Source organism: Ceratotherium simum, chromosome X, assembly GCF_057802395.1.
Source record: "Ceratotherium simum simum isolate JZ-2026a chromosome X, ASM5780239v1, whole genome shotgun sequence".
NCBI classification, from domain to species: domain Eukaryota; kingdom Metazoa; phylum Chordata; class Mammalia; order Perissodactyla; family Rhinocerotidae; genus Ceratotherium; species Ceratotherium simum.
This window is the reverse complement of record NC_141940.1, coordinates 105,759,771-105,771,748: the sequence shown is the minus strand read 5'-3', so window position 1 is coordinate 105,771,748 and position 11,978 is coordinate 105,759,771.

The following is an 11,978-nucleotide window of genomic DNA, read 5'->3' as shown; positions in this document are numbered from 1 at the left end:
CTTTCTTTGTGCATTTATTTTCACATCGGGAGATACTTATTATCTCCTGCTACAAGGCTGTAGCAACACTGTAATGTTGCTACATGTACGCTTACACTGAATGTAAGCCCCATGAGGGCAGGGACCATGTCAGCCTTGTTTACTTGGTACAAAATCAATTTTGAATAGCTATATTTTATGAAAAAATGAATGGAAAAATAAGTTCAATTTCAAAATACATCTTTAAAATAACGTCTAACTGAAAATCTTCTGTGCTCTTCAGGCCTAACCCTGTTTGAATCCAGCTGCAAAAGTGCAAGTGGCCTTTTGGGCATGCTAGAGCAGAAAGGATGCCAGTTTTGAAGCCAGGAAGTTCTTATTTCACATGCTGGCCTCACAATTTAATAGCTCTGTAACCTTACCCAAGTCCTTTAACTTCGCTGAGGCAAAATTTCTTAGTAGGTAAGAAGAGGATAACAATCTCTTCTCTAGGATTGTTTTAACAGTTGTGAAAAAGTTGCAATGCCCAAAAATGCTCAATATATAGTATTAGCTTTTATATTTTACAGTTTAAGATAATGTGATCCACATAAACCAGCATGCACATTTTAAAAATAACTAATTTATGAAAATATTTGCCTCAGAAATTGTTCAGTTATTTAATATTCCAATGATATATTTTTTACAATCTCTCTACATTTTCTTTTGTTTCTGCTATTTTTATTTCCGTATCCCAGTTTATTTGCACAGCTTCCTCACCTATGAAGCATCAGCAAATACTCTTCCCTAGCTCATCTTCTTATTTTATGTCTTCAGTTCTACAGTAATACGGTATTAGTCAGGGATTGGTCACAAAAAGATGTATTGTTCTATAGATTTCAAGCAGAGAAGGGATTTGATACAAATAATTAAGTGCTTTACTGAACCACTTGGAAAGGCTGGGGGAATGAAATTGAGGGGAAGATGCCACCAGCTCGTCGTTTACCCACAATCTTTCAGCGAGTCAGAAAATTGCATAGACCACAGAAAACCACCGGCAATTTTCACCACTGCCTGTATCATCAAAGCAGGTGATTTGTAGGGAAATGCCCAGTGGCTGCTGTAAAAAAATCTCGTGTCTGTAGAAGCCCACACCTCTGCCCATCACCACCAGGAAAGCCATAATAAATCTTCAGCCTCTCTCTGGCTTGCAAATCTGGTACAAGATTCTGGAAAATGTGATAGATACTTGGGCTTCTGGCCCCTGTGATAAAGGAAGGGAGCATGGCAAGAGGAATGGTATTGAGTTGCCAACGGATAAGCCAGCACAATTTCCCTGTGTATGACTGTTCATTCTTACTCTAATTTCTCAGGCATGCTCTCTCTATTTTGAATTCTGATCTCCATTCTTCTTGTTATTGCAATAGTGATTGTTGAATAACTAACTAGCTTCAAGAAAGAGGTTTCTTTATGTTTAGCATGTATACTACTGTCTCTCTGGCATCTTTATATCTCATTTCTCTCAGAAACTTATCCTTTTTTTAAAATGTCTGTTGACAAGAGGTAGGCAAACTGTGGCACACAGGCCAAACCTGCTGGCTAACTGTTTTGCAAATAAAGTTTTTTTTTTTTTTGTGAGGAAGATCAGCCCTGAGCTAATGTCCATGCTAATCCTCCTCTTTTTGCTGAGGAAGACCGGTTCTGAGCTAACATCTATTGCCAATCCTCCTCCTTTTTCTCCCTCAAAGCCCCAGTAGATAGTTGTATGTCATAGTTGCACATCCTTCTAGTTGCTGTATGTGTGACGCAGGCTCAGCATGGCTGGAGAAGCGGTGCGTCGGTGCACGCCCTGGATTCGAACCCGGGCCGCCAGTAGCGGAGTGTGTGCACTTAACCGCTAAGCCACCGGGCTGGCCCGCAAATCAAGTTTTATTGGAAGTCAGCCACATGCATTTGTTTCCATATTGTCAGTGGCTGCTTTCACATCCCGCTGTTAGAATATTTGCAACAGAGGCCACGAAGCCTAAAATATTTACTGTCTAGCCCTTTGTAGAAAAAGGCTTTGACCACTGCTCTAGATAATATATAAAGAAAGGGAACACCAGGGGTGGCTTTTCTCACTTATTTGCCTGTTGAGTTTTTCTCATAATCAGTTAAATGAGTATAGATTTTCTGATCTCATAGGCATATGATGTCATCAAACTGCAGTTACTTGTGTCGGACTTTATCTATGATCTTAAAAATAAAGATGTCAGGTATCCAACAGAAAAGTGTTCACTGAACCAAAACAATGAATATGTTCCAAATATTCCTCCTATGCTAGGGGTTGTTATTTCACTTACATTCTCCAAATATCTGTTTTCTAATAGTGCACCATGTCATGTTGATTCTCACATGCTCTGCTACTCACAAGGTAGCCCTATTCTTTCTCAAAACCTGTAGTCACTGTTGAATGATACGAGTGATCTTTGCTTTCTAATAATTTCCTTATCTTAATACATTTTTAAAACTATGATATGTCAGCAAGTATATTTTTCTCCCAGTAATTAGGCCTCAAATCTTAGCAACTTGATCTTGCTGGTCACTTTTGAGCCACCTGAGGCTTCACCCACATCCTTCCTCCTGTATCTTCTATGTCTTTTCCTGTCTTTGAAGTCATTGTTTAAATAAGAACCAGTTAGAGAGAGAGAGAACCCTAAAGACTTTTTTTTTTTTATCAGCTATTATCAATTATTATCAGCTATTTCTCCTTCAGCATCTTCAGTTGTCTTGTTTAATCTTGTGAAATAGAATGCTTTCTTCTGGAACATTGTAACTTATCTCTAGGTAGTGCTTTATTCTTGTATGACCTCTTCCTTTGCTCATCACCTTGGCTCTTATTCTACATACTTCGCTCACTTGCTCTTTGATTTCTACTCTCCTTGCTCCAATTCTTACAATTTCTTAACCTTTATTTTTAAAAATCTTTTCTCCTCATCATTAAATGCTTCTACGGATGGAAGTATTCATTTTGTTCTTTAAGGCATTTCAATATTCTCCTTCCCTTGAGTATATTTCTTATGCCATTTTAACTTGCTCCTTCACGTTCTGAAATCTTGAAAGGAGAATAGTTCATTCTTCTTCTTGAAAATATATTTTTTAATTAAATTTTCTCCTTGTTCAACAAAAATTTATTCCCTGTCCACGCTTTTGGAAAATTTACTAGTTTTTGAGGAATTATTTTAACTCTTTTACCAAGACACGGACTTTCACTTTGTGTTCTACTGTGTCTGTTTTCACCTACACGTTTATCCAATCATTCTGAAGACCATCCCCATCTATATTTGTTTTTTTTTTCATAAATATGATAGCAAATATCTAAATATAAAATCTTAAATCCTATATTCTTACAAAGTTATTCGAAGTATACTTTCAGTTACTTCCAGCCTTATCGTCTTTTTCCGGGACAACATTGGAAGCCCTTCCCAAGACATAGAATTAGTGAAGCACAGATATTAAATGCTTCCTTCTTTTGTATTTCTTTAGGTGTAGGGCAACTATATGTATAAATGTGATGTTCCATAATCCCTGATTGATTTCCATGATTACATAAATTCTAATTCAGATTTTATATTAATATCTTCACAAATAAAAGTCCATGTTGGCATCATTTGTGTCCCATTGACCCCTATGAAATTGGCTTTAAATTTATGTTGTAGAATGTGGTAGCCACTCAGGTGGCTATTTAACTTTAAAATTAATTAAAATTCAGTAAAATTAAAAAATCACTTCCTTAGTTGAACTAGTCATATTTCAAGTGTTCAGTAGCCACATGTGGCTAGCAGGTACCACATTGGACAGTGCAAATGTAGAACATTTCCATTATCACAGGAAGTTCTATTGAATACTCTAAATAGTTGAGAAGTAGTTCCTTCATTTGTAATACATTTCTCCCAATCATATCAAGCCCTCTTTCCTGTACTAAGATTGTGTAAATTTGGTTTGTCTTTTATCAGAATCCATGGGCAGCAACTCGAAACTTTAGTGGTCATTTGCTCTTTGTATTATGTGCTCCTGTTTGTGTCCCCACTCCCCCCACATTTGTCATTTAATTTAGTCAGATTCCCTTTTCTTGCATTCTCCTTTCTATCCTTAGACCAGTGGTTCTCAAACTTTAATGTGCATCAGAGTCACCTGGAGGGTTTGTTATAACACAGATTGAAGGGCCTCACCTCTAGAGTTTCTGATTCAATAAGTGTGGGATAGGGCTCAAGAATTTGCATTTCTATCAATTTCCCAGGCGTTGCTAATGCTACTGGGAGGCCCCCACCTTGAGAACCATTGCTTAGGGAAGGCTTTTACTTCTTTCTGCCTGCTTTCTTATACACAGAGCTGTTCTTCATACACCCCTCACAAACATCTGTATATTTTTTCCTAACTTATTCATTCCTTCCTCTTTTTATTTTTTATTTATTTGTGTGTGTGTGTGTGTGTGTGTGTGTGTTTCTCTCTCTTTATTGCAATATTCGCTTTATTGCTGGTGGTCTGGAACCAAATCCACAATATCTCCAAGGTATGCCTGTGATGACCATTCTCTTGCAAAACCCGTAGTATTAAGGTGTCTGGTTTTAAAATGATCTAGTCATCTCTTTCTCTCTTTCATTCTTCAAATCTTGTTTCTTCTTTTTTTCCCTTGAAGACCTTCTTTGTCTTCTACTCTCTCCTTTTAAACACAGTCATCATAATATCCATCTTGAAATTCTTCTTTCTTTGAATATGAGAGGTCTATTTCCTTTCTCTCTTTCCCAATTCTTGTTTTAATTTAATCATTTTACCGAGGTCATATTGGCTTATAACATTGTGTAAATTTCAGGTGTACATTACTATATTTCAGTTTCTGTATAGACTGCATCGTGTTCACCACCAATAGTCTAGTTTTTATCAGTCACCATACATATGTGCCCCTTTACCCCTTTCCTCTCTTTATTTTTTTAATCATCATGTATTTCCCCCATAGCTTGAAATATATCACCCTTAACTGTACCTAAGTCTCCCCACACCCCCCCATCTGTCTTCTCTGTCTTCTCCGTCCTCAGGAGACTTGCAAGATTGCATTTGTGCAGATGTTTCTTGTTTTCTTTCCTTTTTCTCTTGCATGCTGGATCTCGAACGTGGCCCAACTGGGCCTTCCTCCCTTTATTGTGATATGTTCTTGGCCATTTACTTTTTATTTTCACTAGTGGTTCTCCTATCAGGAGACAGTGTGGTGTCCCTGCACTCCAGGCTGAAGCCACATTTCCGAACTCTTCTACACTTAAGTGATCTAGCCAGTGACAGCTACATTATGCCTTTAACTGTCTTTCATATAGTAGCAGTAATATCTCTCTATAACTTAATGAAAATCTCTTGGCAGGTGATCAGAATTCTCCCCACTTTCTCACCTTTTTCCTTAACATTTGTTTTCTGAAACCCAAATCTCCAGCTGTCTCCATCTTGAACTGAACAAGCTCATACTTAATCACCTTTTAAAAACAGTATCACAGTATCTCTATTTTGTTCCTAAAGCTTGACCCTCTTTCTTACTTTATAGTCTCTAAAAAAAGTTTTTGTTTTCATGTTGAATTGAAACTTGCATCAAGCTTTTTACTTCCTAGCATTTGAATTACTGCATATGTATACCCTGGACTCATTCCAATTGAATTAAGAAGCAGATCTCAATTATATTTCTTTCTAGACTGTAACACTTATCCCCTGTGAAGTAACTTTTTAGGATACAGCCTAGTATTGTTAAAGAGGGGCCTCTAGAGTTAGAAAACCTGTTTTCACATCCTGCCTCTGCTCCTCGTTTTTGCAATGGCCTACTATTAGCATCTATCTTATAGAATCATGGAGAAGAACAAATGGAAGAAGTTACTTAGCACGATGCCTGCTTCATGGTAAATATTAAATCCTAGCTATTACTAATATTGTTATATAATTGTATCTTCCCATGAGAAAAGTCATTTCTTTCTCTCTCCTTTTCTTTCTTTATCTTGCAGAAGATGCAATAGATAAATTAGCAGATAAATTTGCAATAAAGATTTTCCTAATCTTTATTTTACTGTTCTGTTATCTTTTGCCTTTTCTTCATCTATCTCAGCTTCTACAGCCTTTACCTCTTTTTCTCATAATCAGTTTACCACTGACACAAAACAACAACAAAATAACAACACAAACATAACAACAATACATGACTCAGCACTTCCTAATTCTCATAGTTCCAAATGTTCTTCAAGTTTTGGTTTCTGTTACAGCTTACTTTCTTTCCAGCCTGCGCGCCACACTAGTTCAGGTCGTTGACTACTGTTATCTTTACAAGAACCAAGCGAAGCAACTAGAGCAGGAATTACTGTGCCTCTTTTACAGATTTGGAAAGTGAGGCCCAAATGACACACATGACTTAGCAGAGTGTAAAAAAGGCTGCTGATCACAACTATGCAGGTGATGCTCTTCAGCTTGAAGCGGTGCCTCCAGCTTGGAGACATCACTGATTTGTTTATATATTAAGATGATTTCCAGCAGTGTCTTGAGGAGAGGCTTCTGTTTCCACTTATCCAAAAGGTGCCACAGAGACTCTGACTGATCCTGAGAACTCACACTTAGGTTGCTTCATAGTTTATTCACCATTCCACACAACATAGATTACTATTTTCCCTTTTCTAATTCCTTATATCCTCTTATCGTTTTTATCACTCTTTTTTCCCTCAACAACTCATTTGTTTTTATTTTTGTCATATAGAAAAATAGATGCTTTACAAATCAGTTGGGAAGACAAAATGAAAGCACATAAAAGCCGGATAACCATTATTGCATGTGATTACATTCTGGACTATGCGAGATGACTGATATAATATAAATGGGAAGATATAATTTAGGGAGCTTATTTGTTAATGTGGGGTAGCTAGATTCAAGATGAAAATGACTCAGGCTATTACAGGCATCATTGCAGGAGACCATGAGGACCTGGGTTGGTGTACCAAAAATTAATAATGGAGATGATTCGGTTTACATAAGGGGCCCACTGAGGAAGCTATGCAAAAGTTCGTAGTTGGTTGACTACAAAAGAACAAGGGGAATAAAAATGATGCAAAGTTTCTGAGTCTAGATAACTGGGATGATGATGGTGCCATTAGCAGAAATAGAAAAAAATTAAGAGAAAGAATAGATTTCAGAGGAAAAGAAAATATTTGAAGAAAGGTGGACTCCTGGTAGAAATTTCATCTAGGTAAAAGATGGGACAGGAAATTGGGGTAAAATTAGAGATGGAACAAAATATTACAGGTAACTCAATAGGAATGCTTTTGAAAGATGTCAAAGGCGTACAGTTCTCCAACAGCAAGAGAGAGACTAGCATTGTCAAAGTGCCACAGATTGGAGTAGTCCTGCAGGTAAGAAATAGGAGAAGGGTAATGAGCAAGCACATGATTTGGAGACAGAAGTTCTCAAGAAAAAAGGAATGCTCAGGATTGTTGACCGTTTCTCATAAATTAAAATGAGGATTGTTCCAAGTATGTTCTGCTTTTTTTTTTGCAGGGGGGGATTTGTCATAATTTATTTTTATTATATCGTGCTGTTTACTATCAATTAAAACCCTCATGAGAGCTGCTCATTTTAAGACACCCTACCCAAAACATCTTTAGATATCTCTCTTTCAGTCTTAGATTGCCAAATACCTTCTTTTTCTAACCCAACCTCTTTCTATGAAATAGAGAGGTTTGATTTAAAAGTAGTGCCTAATACTTTCTCCTTATCCAATAAGACAGAATTTTTTGTTTGTTTTTTTAAAGAATTACAGGAATTCATCAGCACCTCATTATCTCCCACGTGAAGGAGCTCTGGATGAAATTTAAAAATGAGGACAGAGCATAAGTTGAGACAATTTGAGGATCAATAAGAAGAACAACTACAATGAATTAGGACACATCAAATATTTAAAAACTCATGAGTTCATAAATATACTAAAAAAAGAAACCTCGTTAGTCATTATTGGAGGTTACTAGGATCTCAACTAATTATTTTGAAAAGAGACAAAGAGAAAGAAACACACATTTGACCCGCCTTTTCTGAACCAATTGTATTTCAGACTAACCACATTAGAAATAAAGAAAACTTATTTTTGAAGAATAGTTTCAGCTAATACATGCAGAAGGCCTAAGAGTATAACCATTTTGCAGCCAGTAATGAAATGATCAACAAGACTAAAGATTGATAGAGTGCTTGAGCATGGAGGGATCAGGCTGAAACCTCTTCAATCTCTGATGCATCTTGGCGTCACTAAGGTGGTACAACCATAAATCAGGGACCCATGAGGTCTTGCACCTAGGAAGTACTTTTGCCTATTTTTTTAAAGAATAAATGTCCTCTAGATCTTTTATCCCTAGCTTCACTAGCTATCTTACCCTACTTTTTCATGAGGAATTTGAAAAAAATGACCTTATATGCTTTTGGGACTCAAATTGATAAAAAATTATAAGTTTTAAAGAGAAAAAAATTGTAATTATTATTTTAAACTTCACTCCCTTTGTGGACTTGCAGAATGGGAAATATGAGTAATCACAAAAAACTAAATAGGAAGCAGGGGTTGTTGAAAATTGGCAGATCAACCAACCAAAAGTCTCAGCTATAGATCATTATGCTGTCTAATAAAGAACAAACTTCAGGGCCAGCCCAGTAGCATAGTGGTTAAGTTCACGTACTCCGCTTCGGCAGCCCAGGATTTGCAGGTTTGTATCCTGGGCGTGGACCTACACACTGCTTATATCAAGCCATGCTGTGGCAGGCATCACACGTAAAATAGAGGAAGATGGGCACGAATGTTAGCCCAGGGCCAATCTTCCTCAGCAAAAAGAGGAGGATTGGCAACGGATGTTAGCTCAGAGCTAATCTTCCTCACAAAAACAAACAAACAAACAAAACAAACAAAGAAAAAAGAGAACAAACTTCATTTTTGGTTGGTGAATGCCAAAGCGCCTATGTTTTCTGCAGACTCAGGTGGCACCAACCCTTTATCAGCTTATATGGCTGGGTCTGAAAAGCAGTAATGTAGGAAATTTCAGTTTAGCTCTATAAGAATAATTCTTATAAATAAAGTAGGATAAAATATATAAAAATAAAAATGTCTGTCTTTTGTTTAAAGACAAACATGTTTGTCTTTAAACTGTTTTTAACTGTCTTTAAACTGTCTTAAACTTTAAACTTTAAACTGTCTTTAAACTGTACGTTTCTGAACAAACTGGACAAACATGTCCAGTATGTTCAGAAACGTACAGATCCTCATTCATAATTTAAAACAGGAATTTGGTGAATCAGAGAAAAGGAGATCATTGGATCATATCCTGGACAGTGTAGGGTGGGAGTCAGTAATACCTGGGTTTGAATCTTGACTCTGTCACTTACTAAAATGTTACCTTGCATCTCTGAGCCTCACTTTCCCCATCTATAAGAGGAATCTAATAATAGTACCAGCTCTTAAGTAGATGTCACAATAAATGAGAAAATATATGTAAACAAACGGCTTAGCATAGTGCCTAACATTGTAACGCTTAAAAAATGGTAACTATTATGAATAGCATCTAACATCATAATGAATTCCAGAGGAATTAAAAATTTAAATGTAAAGAATTAAAATATAACAAAATCCAGTTGAAAATCTATGGTTATCGATTGCTGATCTATGAACGGAAGAGAATATTCTAAATGATGGAAGAGCATAAAAAAGAGCATAAGACTAAAAACATATGAATATAAAACAAAATAATAACTAAATGAAAATATCATTGCAATGAAAAGTAACAAATATTTAATATTCTTAACATATACAGTCATGTGTCACTTAACGATGGGGATATGTTCTGAGAAATATATCATTAGGCAATTTTGTTGTTGTGTGAACATCAGAGTGTACTGAAGGGGAACAAAATTTGAAACCCCAAAATGTGTCTCTTTAATAAACGAATTATTTTAGGATGATTATTTTTAAGGAACAAAAGATTCAAAGTTTGTCTTCTTCCTCCTTAACTGCCTAAAATAATTCAGATATAAAAACCTGTCTCAGGAAGTGAGCTATCACCTTAGCATCACATGAATTAGGTGGTAGACAGAGAGGCACCTAGAAAAGCCTGTTTGTTGGGCTCCCCTCTTTGTTCTGTTTCTGTGTCGCCAGACACTTGTTTACCAAACGTTTGTTCCTTTTCAGCTCCCTGTAAATTGCCTTCCTTCCCTTGAAGTCCCTGACTCTCCCTACCCCAACGTCTTCTTTTGTCTTTAGTTGAGGACGGTATTTAAGGGGAGGGCTTTGGCCATTTTGGCGAGTTACTTGGTTTTCCTGGGTTTCTCCCATGTATACATGTTATTAAACTTTTGTTTGTTTTTCTTCTGTTAATCTGTCTCATGTTAATTTAATTCTTGGACCAGCCGGAAGAACCTAGATGGGTAGAGGAAATTTCTTCCTCCTCTACAGGACTTCCAGAAACCTGGATGGTATAGCCTACCACACACCTAGGCTATATGGTACTAATATTATGGGAACACTGTTGTATATGTGGTCTATTGACTGAAATGTTATTATGTGGTGCATGACTGTAATGAACTTTTACAAATCAGTTTGAAAAACTTAAATCAGAATAGAAATAAAAGGGCATGAATGGAAAATTTCATAACATGCACACACAACCACAAAGAAAAAGACGAAATAAGTACAGAAGGCCAAATAGCATTCAGAAGAGGATTAAAGAAGAGAAAATTTTCTGTAATCTTACTCTTTATTGATGACCACTGTTTGAACCAGATGGAGCCTCTTCCAGATACATCCACATGCATGTGCACATGTTCACACACACACTTTGCATCCATCTACATTTTGCTTTATGTTTTCCATTATTCCATGATCATCTTTTTTTGTCTCAAAATAGTCTTCAAAATGTTTTTTTTTTTTCTGCTCTATAGAATATTAGTATATTAATCGGGTTTCTGGTTGAAGGTTCCTGAAACTCAACTTGAATTAGATTTCAAAAATAAAGAATACAGCTTGATTCATGTAACCAAAGCAGAGGAAAGACACTATGAAAGAGACCTTAGGAATTACTGAAATGAGGGATTTCATCATCAATAATAGTCAGTCTTTTTGGACTTTTCATGCCAGCTTCAAATTCTTAGACAAGTTTTTCCTGGTTTAGCAGGGAACATGGACATAAATAACTCCAGTCTACATATTTCGGGGAAGAAAAGACTTTCTCTTCTGACTCTAATTAAAAGAATTCCAGAGACGACCTCTGTTGGACATTTGGGTCACTTGCTTATTCCTGGGCCAATTACGTGGCCAGGGGTATACAATAAGTAGCCCAGATTGCATCAACCCAAGGATGAGCTATGAGAATCTGTTATGAGAAGAAGAGAGTGGAAAGTTATTGGGCAGACAAAAGCACTGATTATCACAAAATGAATAGCCCATAATTCATTTAGCTTTTTCTACACTGATGGACATTTAGGTTTTTCTAACATTTGATCTTATAATTAATGCTATGATGATGGTCCTTATGCATGAAGCTTTGTTGAAGTTTTTATTGGTTTTATTCTTCAGGATAATTTACTAGAATTGAAATTATATTGTCCAGTCACGTGTACATCATTAAGGCTTTTAACACATAGATTGGAACTACATCTTTCCTGCACTTAACTTATACAAATTCAACTATGTCTAATCAGAAATAATCAGAGACAAGAGAAATGAAGAAAGCAATAGAAAGAGAGTGAGTGAGAGATAATAAGAATGAGAAGAGTAAAATCTAGTTCAATAGCTCGGCTGCACTTAATCTGGAAGTCAATGACCTCACCTCTTGGAAGGGAGCAGCATGAGCTAGGATCCTCTAGTCTTGTGTTATCTCAGTTCTCATTGTTGGCATGCCTCTTGTAGTGTGAGATTGTGCCCAGCTGAGTTTCATTCTAGTGATTAAAGTTAGATTTTCTTTTTTTATACAACACGGATCCTAAACACATGCCGACCA